This window comes from Pseudophryne corroboree, chromosome 9 (assembly GCF_028390025.1).
Source record: "Pseudophryne corroboree isolate aPseCor3 chromosome 9, aPseCor3.hap2, whole genome shotgun sequence".
NCBI lineage: Eukaryota > Metazoa > Chordata > Amphibia > Anura > Myobatrachidae > Pseudophryne > Pseudophryne corroboree.
Genome location: NC_086452.1, coordinates 195,323,994 through 195,345,637, shown reverse-complemented (window position 1 = coordinate 195,345,637; position 21,644 = coordinate 195,323,994). Strand labels below are relative to the sequence as shown.

The 21,644-nt window shown below is 46.9% G+C and overlaps 1 pseudogene; it reads right to left on the bottom strand.

Moving 5' to 3' along the window:
- Positions 1-21,644, bottom strand: part of LOC134958775 (putative ferric-chelate reductase 1) — a 131,612-nt pseudogene that overhangs the window by 98,602 nt on the left and 11,366 nt on the right.

Here is a 21,644-nt window from a genome sequence, read left to right as displayed (position 1 = left end):
CGTCAATTCCAGTCCCGGACAGGCTGAAGTGATCGCAGCAGCTGAGTAAGTCCTGGGCTGTGCAGAGACTGCACAAAACCTGTTCGTACAGCTCTGCTACACAAGTGTTCACAGACTTGCTCAGCTAAAATACACTCCCCTGTGGGCAGCGACTATCCAATACTGAAGGTCATCTTACTTTAGATATAAATAACTCCCCTCCCCCTCAGACAGATCATCTCTCCCTAGTAGATTCTTCCTCCTCCTAAGCCAAAACATCTCCCCACAGCATAGAATAACCCCCCGCCCCTCAGACAGATAATCTCTTCTAGCACAGAATACCCCTCCAGATAGATCATCATTTCCCTTACCATAGAATTAACCCACCCAGATATAACTCATACCCCATTAGCACCAAAAACCCTTCCCCCACCTACTACAGAATATCCCCCTCCCACCCCCAAGACAGATCTCCATCAGGGCCGGTTCTAGACCTTGTGGTGCCCAGGGTGAAAATTTGGCTTCATGGGGAAGGGGCGTTACCACAGAACAGTACCAGTTCACATTACACCGCACATCAGTGTCCGTCAGTCACATTACACCGCACAGTAGTGTCCGTCAGTCACATTACACCACACAGTAGTACCCCTTAGACACATTATGTCACACACCATAATGCCCATTATATATTATGCCACACACCATAATACCTATTACACATTATGCCACACCCCATTATACCTATTACACATTATGCCACACACTGTAATGCCTATTACAACTTATGCAACACACCGTAATGCCCATTACAACTTATGCCACACACAGTAATGCCTATTACATATTAGGCAACACACCGTAATATCCTTTACATATTACGCCACACACCATAATGCCCATTACATGTTATGCCACACACCGTAATGCCCACTACACATTACGCCACACACTGTAATGCCCATTACACGTTATGCTACTCACCGTAATGCCCCCAACTCCATTTTACGCCCCACACACAATGTCTCTTACAAATTATGCCCCACAGCTTCTAATTCTTTTTTAATTACCTGCTCACTGCCAGGGGTCTCATGTTCATTGTCAAGGGTCTCATGCTCAGTGGCAAGGGTCTCTTGCTTGTTGCCAGGGGCCTCATGTTTGTTCCCAGGGGGTCTCATGCTTGCTGCCAAGGGTCTAATGTTCACTGCCAGTGGTCTCATGCTTGTTCCCAGGGGGTCTCATGCTCATTCCCAGGAGGTCTCATGCTTGCTGCCAAGAGTCTCATGTTCACTGCCAGGGGGTCTCATGCTCGTTCCCAGGGGGTCTCATGCTCGCTGCCAATGGTCTCATGCTCACTGCCAAGGGTTTCATGCTCACTGCCATGGGATTCATGCTCACTAGCAAGGGGTTTATATGCACCCAACCCACCTGCTACCCTGCACTTCTTCTGCAGGAGGTGCCCTGGGCTACATGGGGTCCCGCTGCAGCCGATACCATTGAGAGAAACACTCAGATGCTGGAGGTCCTACTCGACCTCTAGTGTCTGTCTCCCTTCTCTCCTCCAGTTGCTAGAGGTCAAGTAGTGTTTCTCTCAATGGTATCAGCTGCAGCGGGTGCCCATGGCGCCTGCTGCAGCTGGGGTTCAAGCAAGCGCCTGTGTGGTGACTGCGGCCGCTCATGGACGGCCACCCAGCTTGCCTGCACCTGGAACTGCTGCTGATCTCTATTTCTCCCTATCATCTAGTACAGCTCAGCAGGCAGCCTGACAGTCTTTTCAAAATAAAATGTGCTGCAAGCTCCATGAATATTGTTTTTTTTTTTTAAAAGACAAACTGCAGCAGGAGCCATTAACTGTGCAATCAGAGGAAATCTCCCTGTCAGCCCTGACTTTCCCCATTGTGTCCTCCTTCCTCGCTGCACAGTCTGAGAAGTTGCAGCTGATGGTGGCCTCTCTTCCTCCGAGGTACGTGACGTCACTGGCTGGCGTTGTGGCGCTCGTACCGCCTTTCAGGTTGGCGGAGGCCACTTCTGCTGACTTTGGCCGCACTAGTAGCTCTGATTGGTGTGCGGGGCCGCCTGTCATCTGTTTCCCCGCCCCCCTTCGTACGTCACCTGCTGGCTGGCTGTCATGCACAAAAGATGTGACCGGGTGAGGCGCTAAGGGGGCGGGGAAACAGATGACAGACGGCCCCGCGCACCCATCGGCCCACCGATAATCTCGGTCATTGTAGTGGCCAATCCGGCCCTGCCTGCCAGGGAGGTGAAGGGGGGGGTGTGGAGTGCACATATTGAGGAGAAGCAGCACATCCACACGTGCCTGCCCTGGCGTAATGTGTATAATGGGTAAGTGGCTGTACCTGGTGTAATTTGTGTAAGCAGCTGTACCTGGCATAATATGTATAAGCGGCTGTACCTGGTGTAATGCGCGTAAGGGGCTGTACCTGGTGTAATATGTGTAAGCGGCTGTACCTAGCGTAATATGTGTAAGTGGATGTTCCTGGTGTAATGTGTATAATGGGTTGTACCTGGCATAATATGTGTAAGCAGCTGTACCTGGCGTAATATGTGAAAGTGGCTGTACCTGGTGTAATGTGTAGAATGGGTTGTACCTGGCATAATATGTGTAAGTTGCTGTACCTGGTGTAATGTGTATAATGGGTTGTACCTGGCATAATATGTGTAAGCGGCTGTACCTGGCATAAGGGGGCTGTACCTGGCATAATGTGTGTAAGCAGCTGTACCTGGCATAATGTGTGTAAGCGGCTGTACCTGGCGTACTATGTGTAAGCGGCTGTACCTGGCATAATGTGTGTAAGCGGCTGTACCTGGCGTACTGTGTGTAAGCGGCTGGACCTGGCATAAAATGTGTAAGGGGCTGTACCTGGCATGATGTGCGTAAGGGGCTGTACATGGAGTAATGTGTATAAGCGTCTACACCTGGCGTAATGTGCATAAGCAGCTGTACATTGCGTAATGTGTGTAAGCGGCTATACCTGGCGTAATGTGTGTAAGCGGCTGTACCTGGATTAATATGTGTTAGTGGCTGTACCTAGCGTAATATGTGTAAGTGGTTGAACCTGGCATAATGTGCATAAGGGGCTGTACCTGGCATAATGTGCGTAAGCGCCCATTGACCCCAAAATTGTACATCTCCCTGTATTTGCCCAATTATGGTATTAGTGTCAAATATTTGTCAGTACATTTATTGGCACATACAGGGAGGGATGTGTGGGTCTGAGGTCGGGGGGTGGGGGAGGGGGCTGCCGAGTTCAGTGTACTGGGCACCAAGAGTTCTGTTGCCGGTCCTAGTTACCACCAGTAGATAAAGGTCAGAATTGAATGGGTGATGACTGGGGGTGGTGGCTTTCGTTGGCAAGTGTGTCGGAGACAGGCTGGGGCCGTAATGTTGGTGGTCAGGATGTTGGAGGTCAGAATACCAATGGCAGCATCCTGCAGTTTAGAATCCCATCAGGTGTCAGTAAGCCTGCTAGCCCTCACCCACTAACACCCTAACCCTCCCTTACTGCATCTTAAACCTAATCCCCCCCCCCCCCCCCCCCAGCATAACCCTAACCCTACCCGGTCGTGCCTAAGCCTAAACACCCCCCCCCCCCCAGCCTAAACCAAACCCCCCTGCAGCCTACACATTTCCCCCCCTCCCCACAGCTTAAACCTAACTCCCCCTTCCCACAGCCTAAACCTAACCCTCCCCCGCAACCTAAACCTAACCCCTCCGTCGCAACTTACCTGTCCTGCAGCCCAGAAGTCAGTAGAATGGGATCCCGGCTGTCAGGATGCCTGCGTCAGCATTTTGGTCAGTGTCGGGATTCCAGCGCCTGCATTTTGACAGCCAGGATCCTGACCTTCGGGATCCTGACTGGATTCCATCAGAGACATGCCAATGTCGGAGGATGCATTGGAAGATGCCATTCCACTGGTGCCAGCGGCCATGTACGGTGGGACATTCAGAGGGGAGGTTGGGGGGACATTCTTACACTGCTGCTCTGCATAGCAGAGCATCGGTGAATGGAGGACGCAAGCATGCACATGTCACCCACACTCTGCTGTGAAAACCTGGAGTGCTGGCTAAACCTCCATCTTGCCATCAAATGGGGCATGGCTGCTGCCTTTTGGGTGAGGGGATGGACCAGAGTATCGTTTTGTAGGCATGCCAAAGCCAGGGTCTCTTTCTTCCTACACAGTCTTCCTGGCTTCAGTAGTGTGAACAGCCCGGCCATCCTGTGTAACCTAAGGGTTACGCAGGTGGCAGATGTTCATCTAAGTGATCTGATACTGCATCCATGGACGCAGCAGCAGATCGCAGAAGCGTAAAGACGGTGTTTATAGCACAATTTGCCTTCTGCTTCATTTGCATAATTTAGCAGTAAGGGCTGCAACTACCATCCCAGCTGCTACTACACTGTGTGCATCTCTGAATCACCCTCTAGATCAGTGATGGGGAACCTTTACACAATGTCACCTGAACAAGCACTTTATATACCATTACACTCCAGCTGTTGTTGAACTACACATCCCAGCATGCCCTGCTCCAGTTTTGCTATTTGGCCATGCTAAAACTGTAGCAGGGCATGGTGGGATGTGTAGTTCAACAACAGCTGGAGTGCCAAAGGTTCCCCATCACTGCTCTAGGTTGCCATGGAAACATAGGATAGATGGTGGTCATAATGATAAGGTTGTGCTCATAATGATGATGAGCTACTGTGTTCCTGCACATGTGTCCTCTAGATTAGGATGCACAATTATTTTACCACCATCCTTTAACTACATCTTTAACATGGGCATTAATTTACCTCTGTAAAAAGGTAGCTCATTAATATTTTGCCTGAATGAGAAATTAATTAGTTATACAGTATGCTACCACGCTCAAGTAAAATAAATGCTCCCGCATAATAGTAAAAATAATCAAATCATCCCAGAGTGTATAATAAATAAGTAACGTACTGCACCCGCACTGCATGTTAGTGTTTGAGCGTTCCCATCTGTGACGGAAAAGCTTCCAGTGATCCGGTCACCTCCCACTGATCGAGCCTCAAGGAGGAATCCTTTAAAATGATTGCCAGACGTAGACTGTAGGGTTACTAAAGTAGAAATTAATAGAAAGGTTAGTGGCAATAAGACATGATAGGCTAAATGTAATAGGGTGCGATTTTGGAAAACATGCGATTTTTACCACAAATTAGCATGTTTTCCGAAAAATCACAAATGTAATAGCTTGCGATTTTGTAGAAAATCGCAAGTTTTGAACATGTACCAAAAATCACAAGTAAAAAAAAATCGCATCCAGATGTTGGGGGTAATTCCAAGTTGATCGCAGCATCAAATTTGTTAGCAGTTGGGCAAAACCATTTGCACTGCAGGTGTGGCAGATATAACATTTGCAGGGAGAAATAGATTTGGCTGGTGTGTGTTCAAACTGAAATCTAAATTACAGTGTAAAAATAAAGCAGTCAGTATTTACTAGTGATGAGCGGGTTCGGTTCCTCGGAAACCGAACCCCCCCGAACTTCACCCATTTTACATGGGTCCGAGGCATACTCGGATTCTCCCGTATGGCTCGGTTAATCAGAGCGCGCCCGAACGTCATCATCCCGCTGTCGGATTCTCGCGAGATTCGGATTCTATATAAGGAGCTGCGCGTCGCCGCCATTTTCACTCGTGCATTGGAAATGTTAGGGAGAGGACGTGGCTGGCGTCCTCTCCGTTTATTAATGTTGCTGCAAATATTTGTGCTTATTGCTTAATTGTGGGGACTGGGGAGTAGCTGTATTATATAGGAGGAGTACAGTGCAGAGTTTTGCTGATCAATGACCACCAGTTTTATCCGTTCTCTGCCTGAAAAACGCTCCATATCTGTGCTCAGTGTGCTACATATATCTGTGCTCACACTGCTTTATTGTGGGGACTTGGGACCAGCAGTATTATATAGGAGGAGTACAGTGCAGAGTTTTGCTGACCAGTGACCACCAGTATTATACGTTGTCTGTCTGAAAAACGCTCCATATCTGTGCTCAGTGTGCTGCATATATCTGTGCTCACACTGCTTTATTGTGGGGACTGGGGACCAGCAGTATTATATAGGAGGAGTACAGTGCAGAGTTTTGCTGACAGTGACCACCAGTATATATAACAGTACGGTACGGAAGTCCACTGCTCTACCTACCTCTGTGTCGTCAAGTATACTATCCATCTAGATTCTATACCTGTGGTGCATTTTAGTTTTGCAGTTTGCTGACAGTGACCACCAGTATATATAGCAGTACGGTACGGTAGGCCACTGCTCTACCTACCTCTGTGTCGTCAAGTATACTATCCATCTAGATTCTATACCTGTGGTGCATTTTAGTTTTGCAGTTTGCTGACAGTGACCACCAGTATATATAGCAGTACGGTACGGAAGGCCACTGCTCTACCTACCTCTGTGTCGTCAAGCATACTGTCCATCTAGATTCTATACCTGTGGTGCATTTTAGTTTTGCAGTTTGCTGACAGTGACCACCAGTATATATAGCAGTACGGTACGGAAGGCCACTGCTCTACCTACCTCTGTGTCATCAAGTATACTATCCATCTAAATTCTATACCTGTGGTGCATTTTAGTTTTGCAGTTTGCTGACAGTGACCACCAGTATATATAGCAATACGGTACGGAAGGCCACTGCTCTACCTACCTCTGTGTCGTCAAGTATACTATCCATCTAGATTCTATACCTGTGGTGCATTTTAGTTTTGTAGTTTGCTGACAGTGACCACCAGTATATATAGCAGTACGGTACGGAAGGCCACTGCTCTACCTACCTCTGTGTCATCAAGTATACTATCCATCTAGATTCTATACCTGTGGTGCATTTTAGTTTTGCAGTTTGCTGACAGTGACCACAAGTATATATAGCAGTACGGTACGGAAGGCCACTGCTCTACCTACCTCTGTGTCATCAAGTATACTATCCATCTAGATTCTATACCTGTGGTGCATTTTAGTTTTGCAGTTTGCTGACAATGACCACCAGTATATATAGCAGTACGGTACGGAAGGCCACTGCTCTACCTACCTCTGTGTCGTCAAGTATACTATCCATCTAGATTCTATACCTGTGGTGCTTTTTAGTTTTGCAGTTTGCTGACAGTGACCACCAGTATATATAGCAGTACGGTACGGAAGGCCACTGCTCTACCTACCTCTGTGTCGTCAAGTATACTATCCATCTAGATTCTATACCTGTGGTGCATTTTAGTTTTGCAGTTTGCCGACAGTGACCACCAGTATATATAGCAGTACGGTACGGAAGGCCACTGCTCTACCTACCTCTGTGTCATCAAGTATACTATCCATCTAGATTCTATACCTGTGGTGCATTTTAGTTTTGCAGTTTGCTGACAGTGACCACCAGTATATATAGCAGTACGGTACGGAAGGCCACTGCTCTACCTACCTCTGTGTCGTCAAGTATACTATCCATCTAGATTCTATACCTGTGGTGCATTTTAGTTTTGCAGTTTGATGACAGTGACCACCAGTATATATAGCAGTACGGTACGGAAGGCCACTGCTCTACCTACCTCTGTGTCGTCAAGTATACTATCCATCCATTCCTGTGGTGCATTTCAGTTGTGCGCAGTATATATAGTAGTAGGCCATTGCTATTGATACTGGCATATAATTCCACACATTAAAAAATGGAGAACAAAAATGTGGAGGTTAAAATAGAGAAAGATCAAGATCAACTTCCACCTCGTTCTGAAGCTGCTGCCACTGGTCATGGCCGAGACGATGAAATGCCATCGTCGTCTGCCAAGGCCGATGCCCAATGTCATAGTAGAGAGCATGTAAAATCCAAAAAACAAAAGTTCAGTAAAATGACCCAAAAATCAAAATTGAAAGCGTCTGATGAGAAGCGTAAACTTGCCAATATGCCATTTACGACACGGAGTGGCAAGGAACGACTGAGGCCCTGGCCTATGTTCATGTCTAGTGGTTCAGCTTCACATGAGGATGGAAGCACTCATCCTCTCGCTAGAAAACTGCAGTGCCACTTCTAGATGGGCCAGGTGTTTGTGTCGGCCACTTGGGTCGCTTAGCTTAGTCACACAGCTACCTCATTGCGCCTCTTTTTTTCTTTGCATCATGTGCTGTTTGGGGACTATTTTTTTGAAGTGCCATCCTGTCTGACACTGCAGTGCCACTCCTAGATGGGCCAGGTGTTTGTGTCGGCCACTTGGGTCGCTTAGCTTAGTCACACAGCTACCTCATTGCGCCTCTTTTTTTCTTTGCATCATGTGCTGTTTGGGGACTATTTTTTGAAGTGCCATCTTGTCTGACACTGCAGTGCCACTCCTAGATGGGCCAGGTGTTTGTGTCGGCCACTTGGGTCGCTTAGCTTAGTCACACAGCTACCTCATTGCGCCTCTTTTTTTCTCTGCATCATGTGCTGTTTGGGGACTATTTTTTGAAGTGCCATCCTGTCTGACACTGCAGTGCCACTCCTAGATGGGCCAGGTGTTTGTGTCGGCCACTTGTGTCGCTTAGCTTAGTCACACAGCGACCTTGGTGCGCCTCTTTTTTTCTTTGCATCATGTGCTGTTTGGGGACTATTTTTTTGAAGTGCCATCCTGCCTGACACTGCAGTGCCACTCCTAGATGGGCCAGGTGTTTGTGTCGGCCACTTGTGTCGCTTAGCTTAGCCATCCAGCGACCTCGGTGCAAATTTTAGGACTAAAAATAATATTGTGAGGTGTTCAGAATAGACTGAAAATGAGTGTAAATTATGGTTATTGAGGTTAGTAATACTATGGGATCAAAATGACCCCCAAATTCTATGATTTAAGCTGTTTTTGAGGGTTTTTTGTAAAAAAAACACCCGAATCCAAAACACACCCGAATCCGCCAAAAAAATTTCAGGGAGGTTTTGGCAAAACGCGTCCGAATCCAAAACACGGCCGCGGAACCGAATCCAAAACCAAAACCCGAAAAATTTCCGGTGCACATCTCTAGTATTTACCCTGCACAGAAACAAAATAACCCACCCAAATCTAACTCTCTGCAAATGTTATATCTGCCCCTCCTGCAGTGCACATGGGGGGTCATTCAGAGTTGTTCGCTCTGTAAATTTCTTCGCATCGCAGCAATTTTCCGCTTAGTGCGCATGCGCAATGTCCGCACTGCGACTGCGCCAAGTAAATTTGCTATGCAGTTAGGAATTTTACTCACTTATTTTTCCTCGTTCTGGTGATCGTAATGTGATTGACAGGAAGTGGGTGTTTCTGGGCGGAAACTGGCCATTTTATGGGAGTGTGTGAAAAAACGCTACCGTTTCTGGGAAAAACGCTGGAGTGGCTGGAGAAACGGAGGAGTGTCTGGGCGAACGCTGGGTGTGTTTCTGACGTCAAACCAGGAACGACAAGCACTGAACTGATCGCAGATGCCGAGTAAGTCTCGAGTTACTCAGAAACTGCACAGAGATGTCTTATTGCAATATTGCGAATCTTTCGTTCGCAATTTTGATAAGCTAAGATTCACTCCCAGTAGGCGGCGGCTTAGCGTGTGCAAAGCTGCTAAAACTCGGAATGACCCCCATGGTTTTGCCCAACTGCTAACAAATTTGCTGCTGCTATCAACTCGGAATTACCCCCGTTATCCCATTGAAAACAATGAAAATCGCAAATGTAATAGGATGCAATTTTTTTCACTTGCACACAAAACCTTACCAAAAATCACCAGAATAATAGACCATGGGGTATATTTACAAAGATTCGTGTTTTTGCCGTTTTTAAGGGTGTTTGATCTCGAATGGTATCGGGTGCATTTTACTGCAACTTTTTGAATCCTGATACGTTCATTCACTAAGCTGCCGACTTTTCCAAATTCGTATTTTCCGATGTCGATGTGATTCGTAATGTCAGGCAGTGTTTTACGGAAGTGATGAGTAAAACACTGCCTGACAAAACACAAGGAATCCCGGCCGGATCTGTGAGATCCGTGCAGGTCTTCATTATGTACCTTAAAAAGGTGTTTACATTTTTTTTAAATCTGAAAAAAATTGCGTGGGTCCCCCTTCCTAAGCATAAGCAGCCTCGGGCTCTTTGAGCCGGTCCTGGTTGAAAAAATATGGGGGGAAAAATGACAGGGGTTCCCCCATATTTGATCAACCAGCACCGGGCTCTGCGCCTGGTCCTGGTGCCAAAAATACGGGGGACAAAAAGCATAGGGGTCCCCCGTATTTTTGGAACCAGCACCGGGCTCCACTAGTCAGAGAGATAATGCCACAGCCGGGGGACACTTTTATCTTGGTCCCTGCAGCCCTGGCATTAAATCACTAACTAGTCACCCCATGCCGGGGTACCCTGGAGGAGTAAGAACCCCTTAAATCAAGGGGTCCCCCCCTCCAGCCACCCAAGGGCCAGTGGTGAAGCCCAAGACTGTCCCCCCCATCCAAGGGCGGCGGATGGGGGGCTGATAGCCTTGTGAAAAAAATAGAATATTGTTTTTTTGTAGCAGTACTACAAGTCCCAGCAAGCCTTCCCCGCAAGCTGGTACTTGGAGAACCACAAGTACCAGCATGTGAGGGAAAAACGGGTTCGCTGGTACCTGTAGTACTAATACAAAAAAAATACCCAACAAAAAACAGGACACACACACCGTGACAGTAAAACTTTATTACATACATGCACACCTACATACATACATACATACTTACCTATGTTCACACGAGGCTCGGTCTACTTCTCCATGTAGACTCCACGGGGTACCTGAGAAAAAAATTATACTCACATAATCCAGGGTCGCTTCTGTCCTCTTTGTAATCCACGTACTTGGCAAAAAAACAAACCGAAAAATCCGAACCACGCACTGAAAGGGGTCCCATGTTTACACATGGGACCCCTTTCCCCGACTGCTGGGACCCCCCTTGGCTCCTGTCAAAGAGGGTCCCTTCAGCCAATCAGGGAGCGCCACGTCGTGGCACTCTCCTGATTGGCTGTGCGCTCCTGTAGTGTGATTGAGGCTGCGCACTGAAGATACAATGTAGCGCATAGGTGCTCCATTGTATCCAATGGTGGGAACTTTGCGGTCAGCGGTTGACCGCGAGTAACCTCAACCGCTGACCGCAAAGTTCCCACCATTGGATACAATGGAGCGCCTATGCGCTACATTGTATCTTCAGTGCGTAGCCTCAATCACACTACAGGAGTGCACAGCCAATCAGGAGAGTGCCACGACGTGGCGCTCCCTGATTGGCTGAAGGGACCCTCTTTGACAGGAGTCAGGGGGGGTCCCAGCAGTCGGGGAAAGGGGTCCCATGTGTAAACATGGGACCCCTTTCAGTGCGTGGTTCGGCTTTTTCGGTTTGTTTTTTTGCCAAGTACGTGGATTACAAAGAGGACAGAAGCTACCCTGGATTATGTGAGTATAATTTTTTTCTCAGGTACCCCGTGGAGTCTACATGGAGAAGTGGACCGAGCCTCGTGTGAACATAGGTAAGTATGTATGTATGTATGTATGTATGTATGTATGTAGGTGTGCATGTATGTAATAAAGTTTTACTGTCACGGTGTGTGTGTCCTGTTTTTTTGTTGGGTATTTTTTTGTATTAGTACTACAGGTACCAGCGAACCCGTTTTCCCCCCACATGCTGGTACTTGTGGTTCTCCAAGTACCAGCTTGCGGGGAAGGCTTGCTGGGACTTGTAGTACTGCTACAAAAAAAACAATATTCTATTTTTTTCACAAGGCTATCAGCCCCCCATCTGCCGCCCTTGGATGGGGGGACAGCCTCGGGCTTCACCCCTGGCCCTTGGGTGGCTGGAGGGGGGGACCCCTTGATTTAAGGGGTTCCCACTCCTCCAGGGTACCCCGGCCAGGGGTGACTAGTTAGTGATTTAATGCCAGGGCCGCAGGGACCAAGATAAAAGTGTCCCCCGGCTGTGGCATTATCTCTCTGACTAGTGAAGCCCGGTGCTGGTTCCAAAAATACGGGGGACCCCTATGCTTTTTGTCCCCCGTATTTTTGGCACCAGGACCAGGTGCAGAGCCCGGTGCTGGTTGATCAAATATGAGGGAACTGTCATGTCAACTGTCATTTTCCCCCCCATATTTTTTCAACCAGGACCGGCTCAAAGAGCCCGAGGCTGCTTATGCTTAGGAGGGGGGACCCCACGCAAATTTCCCCCCCAGTTTTTACAGTAAACAGACCCTTTATCATAGATAACCATGCACAGATCTCACTGATCCGTGCATGGTTATCCAAACTCGACTGGAAAAAGCAGGTCTATTTTTTTGCTGATTTTATTAATGATTCGCAAAAAAATACACCCACACTTGAGCACTCAGAGACTAACACCCAAATACGAATGAATAGTGAATACCCGTGTTGTATGAAATAACAGCCGCGTTTGACCGATGGTCTATTCATTCGTATTTCTGAACTTTGCCAATCAAACCATTACGAATAGCCCAAACACTGCCAAGATTTGTGCTTAGTGAATTCCCGTGTTGGGACTTAGAAAAAAAACCCACACATCGGACAAACTCGGATTTTTAGTAAATATTGGCCCATGTTTAGACTTTTTTTGTGAAGCATGCACAGATCAGTGAGATCCGTGCATGCTTCTGTATAGAACAGTAAAGAAAGTGTTAAAAAAAAAAGACATGCAGGTCCCCCCAAAAGCATAACCAGCCTCGGGCTGTTTGAGCTGGTCCTGGTTACAAAAATATGAGGAAAAAATTGACTGGGGTACCCCATATTTAAGCAACCAGCACCGGGCTCTTGAACCGGCCCTGGTTACAAAAATATGGGGGACACGAGAAGTAGGGGTCCCCTGTATTTTTAAAACCAGCACCGGGTTTCACTAGCCAGGGAGGTGATACCGCAGCCAGGGGACACTTTTATACAGGTCCCTGCGGGCACAGTATCACTCCCTCCAACTAGTCACCCCTAGCCAGGGTTGCCTGGGGGAGTGTGGGACCACTTAAATCAAAGGGTCCCCCCCTACACGCACCCAAAGGTCAGGGGTGAAGCCAGAGGCTGTCCCCCCCATCCCTGGGCAGTGGATGGGGGCTGATAGTCAAAATTGTGTAAAAAAAAAAAAGAATATTGTATTTTGGTGTGGACCTACAGGTCCTAGCAAGCCTCCCCTGGTTGCTGGTTCTTGGAGAACTACAACTACCAGCATGCAGGGAAATAATGGGCCCATTGGTACCTGTAGTTCTACAACAAAAGAAATACCCAAATAAAAACACAACACACACACCGTGAAAGTATAAGATTATTTACACATACATGCACACTTACACACTCACACATACTTACCTAATGTCCCACGGAGCCCATCGGTCCCCTTGTCAAGTAGAATCCACGGGGTACCTGTAATAAAAATGCCCCAAATACTCACCTATAATCCAGGGAAGTTGGGTCCTCTTCATTCCATGTAGCATTCACAGGGATAAAAAAAGAAAAAAAAGAAAAGCACAATCCACACGACTAAAGGGGTTCCATGTTTCCACATGGAACCCCTTTCCCCCGGATGCCAGGACCCCTCGTCACTCCAGTCACTAGAGAACCTGGAAGCCATTCAGGGAGCGCCAAATCATAGCGCTCTCCTGATTGGCTGTGCGCTCCTGGGCTGTCAATCAGCCAGAGCGCACTGGTTATAATGGAGCTCCGCAATGCTCCCTTATAGCCAATGATGGGAACTTTGCGGTCTGCGGCTAACTGCTAGGTTAATTGAGGTCACTCTTTTGGGTGTATTACATTTAGTCTGATATGTATTAATTAGACTTAAACAGGAGCTTGGCCTTATTGCAGTTCACAGGTTCTGCAAAGCCATACTAACAGTTACAAAGAGTAGTAGCGGAGATGGAGCGGAGCATACAGCGGAACAGCCAGTCATGTATTTTAGCAGGCAATGAAGGATATCTCAGGGTCTACCATGGAGCGAAGTACTACACACTCCTGTATTACTGTGCCGCTCAAACAAAGTGGCAAAATGGTATCGCACATGAGCAGTAGATCTAGCGTGGCCATCTTGGTAAAGGATACAGTAGATACTTAAAGTGATGGAGCTTTATGATGTGAGCACAGTAGAGCACCCCATATACCAATACTCCCCTTCTCTGTAAGTTCTTTCCATGTTACACAAACATTTCCATGACTTTCTTGCAGCACACAGTAATGGAATTAGGTATTAACAATTAGTAACATATCAAGACTTTTCATGTACATTACAGTCCACATTTCTCTAGAAAGTAGATCGGTTACTGAGACGCACGGTAACACCCTTTGTGAGCATATCAGCAGGGTTCTTCTTACTTATAAGGCCCAGATTTATCAAGCCTTGGAGAGTGATAAATTGCACAGTCATAAAGTACCAACCAATCAGCTCATAGCTGTCATTTCCCGAACACAGTCTGTAACATGACAATTAGGAGCTGAGTGGCTGGTACTTTATCACCGTGCAGTTTGTCACTCTCCAAGGCTTGATAAATCTGGGCCTTACTATATAGCTCACGAATAAAGAGGTGTTTGACTTCAATGTGCTTGCATTATCCACGACGCCAGGCGCTACAGGACAGATCAATTTCACCTCCGCTGTAACACTCTATGCTGATGGTGTCATCCTTGTTCAAAAGACTCAATTCACATAAATCCTCTTTAATGTATAATGCTTCATTATACAGATATGTCCTTTTGCACTGTTGCCACAACTATTTCAGTGTAGACGTTCCTGTATGTTAAGATTATATAAACTTTTTTTTGCCCAATTAAAGAAACACCCTAGGGGCACAAGTACTCTATAGAGACACACTCTCCATATACAATTGTATAATTAAAATGTAACTTTTACTGTATTATATTAAAAGTAAATAAACCAGACAAAAAAAACCCCAAAACTTACACACAAGGAAATAAAATATCAGGGGATAGTCCTGATATGAAGATAAATTGTCCCATAGTTTGGAAAAGGTGTGTGTGTGTTGGGGGGGGGGGGGGGGGGGGGGGGGGGGTGAAGGGGGATGATGATGTAATAGTGTATAAGGTGCAGCACTATAGATAAAAGGTGGGCCAGTTATAGTAGGATATAGAAAAATGTGAAGTGAAACACCCATCTTAAAATATGGCACCACAGCAAAGTTGCTGTCATTATGGGAAACACATTTCATATAAACAAAGTAGCACTACGCAAAAAATTGTCTCTCACACGTGTTTAGAGGAAAAAAAAAAAGTCAGTTTAACCAAGGTCCTATTAACCTTTGAAAGGCAAATGAAATAGCACACAAATAAAAGATATGTTCAATCTTGTATAGCAGGCTTTCCCAATCTGGGTCAAGGGCCATCTTAATGTATGGGCTCACTGAGCAGCTGCCCTGGGGCCCATGATTCTAGGGGCCTTTGAGCAGGGGCGGGCTGGTACATCCGGAGCTTCTTCTGACGCAGGTAGAGAATGTTTCCCGGACGCTCTGATTGTGAATTACACAACATCAGAGAAGACAGGCAGCATTCTGTACCTGCCTCCGAGCCTGTAGACAGATAGTGAATGGCTGTCAACTTGCTGATAGGTGAATTCCTGGGACTATCCACCAATCAGAGTGCTGACAGCCATTCACTGTATGGATGCATGTGAAGAGACCGCGCGGAACCACAGGAGAGGTAAATTATTTAAAAAAAAATGTATTCCTGTGAATAGGTGGATAGGGGTCCCGGGTCGGCAAAGTCATTTCTACTGGCGGGCGAGCCATACAATCACATGGGGTGCCCACCACGACCACTGCTTGCTGCTGCCACCCACTCCGCAATTAACTCCCCCCGACCATACATAGTACTCCGCTTTCCGGGCAGAGTTTAGCGGCATGACTCAGTTGTGCTGTGATGTCACACATTGGAAGTGCACAATTAAAAGGGAGATGCCACAGAGGAGCTGAAGGCACCATTTTTGGAGAGCAGTGTGTGCATGGGCAGCTGCAAAACATCCTGGACTTAAGGGCGGACCCAGATTCGGAGAGACCCCATTGAGAAAACAGGAGACTGCTGCAGACAGTGAGTGAATAAACATTCAGTTCACTAACAGACTCAGTGTAATCTGGTGTCCTGGACTGGGCATTACTGTGGGGGGCATAATCTAGTGTCCTGGGCTGGGCATTACTGTGTGAGGCATAATCTGGTGTCCTGGTCTGGTCATTACTGTGTGGGGCATAATCTGGTGCAAAGGGCATTACTGTATTAATGGGTATGGCTTAATATGGTGCAAGGGGCATTACTGTGTATGACATAATATGGTGTCAGGCATAACTGTGTGTATGGTGTCAGGGGCACATTTATCAATGGACTTTATTACAGATCTTCCGGAGTGTAATAAATATAATACCATCTGGGTGGTTGTTGTCCGGTTCACCAAGATGGCTCACTTCGTCCCTCTCACCGGTCTTCTGTCGGCTTCCAAGCTGGCTCAAGTTTTCATGCAAGAGATTTTCAGATTACACGGTCTTCCTGAAGAGATTATTTCCGACAGAGGTGTCCAGTTTGTAGCCAAATTCTGGCGAAGTTTGTGTTTGGCACTCCAAGTCAAGTTAAAGTTTTCTACTGCTTATCACACCCAAACCAATGGGCAAACTGAGAGGGTGAATCAGAACTTGGAGTCCTTCCTCCGCATTTACATCTCTTCTTCTCAAGACAACTGGGTTCATCTTTTTCTGTGGGCCGAATTTTGCCATAACAATCAATACCATTCTTCATCTTCTTCCACGCCATTCTTTACCAACTACGGGTTCCATTCCAAGGTCCCTGAGTTTCAACCGCTTCCAGCAACATCAGTACGTGCAGCTGATATCACCCTTCGTCAGTTATCCCAAAACTGGAAGAATGTTCGAGCAGCTCTGCTAAAAGCTTCATCAAGGTACAAGAGGTTCGCGGACAAGAAGCGCAGGGCTATCCCTGCCCTCAAACCAGGAGATCGTGTTTGGCTGTCCACCAAAAATCTGAGATTGAAGGTTCCTAGTATGAAGTTTGCTCCTCTGTATATCGGGCCCTTCCAGATTGAACAAGTTGTTAATCCTGTCGCTTACAAGCTCAAGTTGCCTCTGTTTCTGAAAATCCCAAGAACTTTTCATATTTCTCTCCTCAAGCCGGTGATTCTGAATCATTTCCACTCAGCGCTCCATACAGCACCCAAGGTCCAGACTCAATAAGGCTGCTAAGATTCTGGACTCACGTTTCCGGTATGGCCACCTCTAATACTTGATTGATTGGAAGGGCTATGGCCCTGAGGAATGCTCCTGGACAGATGCATCAGATGTCTATGCTCCCAAGTTGGTCCAGGCTTTCCACAACAGATTTCCTCGCAAGCCTAAGAGGTGTCCTGGGGCCACACCTAAAGGGGGGAGGGGGGGGCTGTCACGATCCGGGTAATTCATCACCGTTTCTTACCTTCCAAGTGTCTCCTGAGACTGGCCCAGCGCTCCAATCCTGGATTCCATTTGTGCTGTCTGCGTGCAGCATGCTGTGTAACATGGCCTCAGTCTCTCACATGCTAAAGTTTAAACAGACTTTCCCTCCAGATTCATACATGGGTGCAGCCATGTTTGGATTTATCACATGTTACTTTACAGCCTATCAGCTGCACTCTGGACTCTTCCTGATTACCCAGCAGCTGCACTCTGGTCTCTGCCTGATTACTCAGCCAATACCTGCTTCCCAGCTGGTATAAATATCCTACATCAAGGCTTCCTAATCGTCAGTGCTTTGGTTGTCAATGCTTGCACATATGTTTCTCCTGTTTGTGGAATTTACAGCTTGTTCTTCCAGGTATTCCAGCTCCAGTGATCCAGCTCCACTAAGAGACCCGCACCAGTTACCATCCTGCCGTGCAGCCTGACTTCTGCAGTGTTCCAGCTCTGCTTCCCGGTTATCTGCTACGATCCTGACATTGCCTTCCAGCTTCCAGCGTTGGTCTTGCTCCGCTTCCAGCGGTGTCCTGGTATCGTTCCTTCTTCCATTGTCTGCAGCATCGCTCTCTATCCTCCATAGTGAATTTGTCACTGGCTTCCAGCTTCCAGCGTTTCATCCACATCGCTTCCAGCAGTACTCTGTGTCACTATCACTCTACAGCGGTGCTTCACATCATCTCCAGTTCCACTCTCCACCTCCAGCGGTATCCCTATATCGCTCTACATATCTGACCACACAACATCGAACCACAGTTCCCATTGATGCTCACCATCAGACTCTAAACTTCAGCGGTGAGTTCAGTACACCTTTTGTTCACACCGGTTCCATCCGGTATTCTCTACAGTACTGCCAAGTACCACTTCAACTTCTGTGCTCCTGTGTTTACCCAAGCCTCTGTGTATCATCTCCTGGGCAGAACCAGCTCGTTCCTTACCTCAGCGGTTAGATGTGGCATACAGACTTTCCAACTCCGGATTTGGCAAGGACTTTAACATCTTGTTCTGCAAAGGCACAGCATGTATTAGCCCTGCGTTTCTAGGAACTGTACTGTATATATCTCTGCACGTTTACTGTTGAAGTCAATACATAACACACTGTTTGTTCAATAAACTGACTCATTTTTATAAATCCGTTGTCGTGGTCCCGCCTTCGGGCAGTTGGCACTAGATCTCCTGTATGTCTTGGAACCCTATTCTACCTTCACGGTTCACCTACACGCCAGCCCCTACACCTGAGGCTTCCCCAGGTTAGCCTTAGCCCTCAATTGTGAAACTTCTTGTGTGCTGTTTCCACCACCACCCCCCATGCCACCAGCGCCTCTAGTCCCAACAACTAGAGTGATGCTAATGGCTTATTCATTGGGGGAGGAGGAGGAGAACACAATACTCATTACTCCTGATGGGCCGACACCACCCATGCCACCTCCACAAAAGCTGCAGCCAACATTGCCCAGCCCACAGACCTGTGTGCCAATGTGCCACGAGTGCCACACTTCCTATGGGCACCAGCTCACATTTATGGAGCACCAGACTCACCAGATGGACTCCATTGGGCTGCAGCTGCAGAGACTGAACCGCACAATGGTGGTTGCACAGGGCCTGCAATACTAACAACCACTTGTTGGAGCTCACCCAGGCCACCGGTGAGCAATCACAGGACACACCGGAGCAGACACATATGTTTGTGGCCCTGCAGAGGGAGCTGGCAGCCCAAAGGATGCTCAGGGAAGGGCCATATACCTCAACTGCTAGCTCCCAAGTGACCAGCCAGCAGACTCCCTTGCTAGTGACTCCCCCAAGCTTAGTGCCCATACATGGGGGGTAGAAAAAGGGGCAGGGAGAGGCCGAGACACTTCTGCTTCACAATGTTTTTTTTCCTTTTCTTGTTTTTCTGTTTGTTATTGTTAGTTCATTTTTGTTTTGTTTACTAAAGTGTTAAGGCCCATATAAGCTAGGTGATTTGCTACAGGAGCAATATCACCTAGTGTTTCCCCTACCAGGGGTGCATACACACTGTGCGATATTGCTAGCGATATTGCACAGTGACTTCATGCTGCAGCTGGACGAACATGCAGCATCTGACGATATCGTCAGATTGAGCTGCATGTACAGGTGACAGAGGGAGTCTTTAACGACCCCCATGACCAATCATCGACCGTTGTCAGCAGCGTCCATACTGGGTGATATTGTAAATGATATTGCTTTGGAGGGTAAAAATGAGCGATATCGCTTACAAAATCACCTAGTGTGTACCGGTCTTTAGAAAAACATTTGTGTGTGTGTGTCTTTTGTATAACATAAGTTAAGTAGTATAAACTGGTATTTTTGTATTTTTTTATATTGTGTTATTGAATTGTAGAAGTAGGTGCATTAGGTAAATGTTTTTTTTAACACTTACATATAGGAACACTATTTAGGGGATACATTTTGGCTAATATGGGTTTGTGTAATTGTTGTAAACGGGTTTTTAAAGTTATATATACTGTAGTTTTAGAAAGTTTATTTAATGAAAATATTTTTTTACTGTGTCATTTTCATTTTTTCCCCAAAGTGTTACATACAACTTGCCTGTGTAAACCACCTCTAGTTTTTGCTGAATTTTTGGTTATGTTTTAGGTGTGAGTTTAAAACGTGCACCCTATTACATTGGTTGAGTTGTATGTACATATAGGAAAAACATCTGGATACGAGTTTAAATCGTGTGAGTCGTGAGAGTCTCAGAAAAATGCGAGTTTGCATGCTCTCTGACCCTATTACACTGGTCGAGTTTTTAGAATGTTAGAGTTTAGCGCTAAACTCATACATTTTAAAAATATAGACCATATTACATTTGGCTCCTGGAGAGAGATAAAGTGGATGGATATAGGCCCTCATTCCGAGTTGTTCGCTCGCTAGTTTTAGCAGCCGTGCAAACGCATAGTCGCCGCCCACGGGGGAGTGTATTTTAGCATAGCAGGAGTGCGAACGCCTGTGCAACAGAGTGCCTGCAAACACATTTTGAACTAGACCAGCCCTGTAGTTACTTATTCAGTGCGATGATTGCTGCGACGAGTGACGTGGTTATGACATGAGTTACCCGCCCAGCAAACGCCCGGGCACACCTGCGTTTTTCCAAACACTCCCAGAAAACGGTCAGTTGCCATCCAGAAACACCCACTTCCTGTCAATCTCTTTGCATCCGTCAGTGCGACTCAAAGCGTCGTTAGAACCTGCGCAAAACCATGTCGCTTGTTGTACCCATACGACGCGCGTGCGCATAGCAGTGCATATGCATGCGCAGATTAGCCCCGTTTTGTCATGATCGCTGCGTTGCGAAAATCCGTAGCGAGCGATCAACTCGGAATGAGGGCCATAGTGCACTAACAAACCAGCTCCTGTCATTTTTCAAACCCAGCCTGTAACATGGCAGTTAGGAGCGTATTGCTTGGTATTTTATCTCCGTCCACTTTATCTCTCTCCAAGACTTAGTACATAGACCTCTTAGGGGGTACTAAGCTTTGGAGAGATATAAAGTAGACAGAGATAAAGTATCAGCCAACTGCTGTGTTACAGGCTGTGTTTGAAAAATGACAGTTTGGAGCTGGTTGATTGGAACTTATCTGTGTCCACTTTATCTCCTTCCAAGGTTTTGTAAATAGACCCCTATGCCCAAAGCCTCGGAGAGAGATAAAGTGGATGGAGATAAAGCACCAGCCAATCAGATCCTAATTGCCATATTAAAGGAGGATGTATTTGGAAACCCGGCACTCGGGATCCCACCATCAGAATGCTGATACCAGAATCCCGACACCTGTTAGAAATGCCAATGCCGGCATCCTTATAGCTGGGATCCCGAATGTTAAGTACCGCGGGAAGGTTAGGTTTAGGCTCCTGGAAAAAAGGGTTAGGGGGAGGGAGGGTATTAGGGTTAGTTTCCTCCGGTGCCCCTGTTGGGATTTCAAACAGTCAGGATGGCGGTGTCAGTATTCATACCACCAGCATCCCGACTGCCGGTATCCCGTAACCAACCCGTTACAGGCTGTGTTTGAAAAATGACAGGAGCCAGTTGGTTGGTACTTTATTTCTCCATTTTATCTCTCTCCAAGGCTTAGTACATAGGCCCCTTAGTTACTTACATCCATCATGGCACTTTTCAATCCCTTTCAAATGCACTTTGCAGGGAAATATATGGTTTAAAATCAGTGTATACAAATCAAATAACGATATACAATAGATGT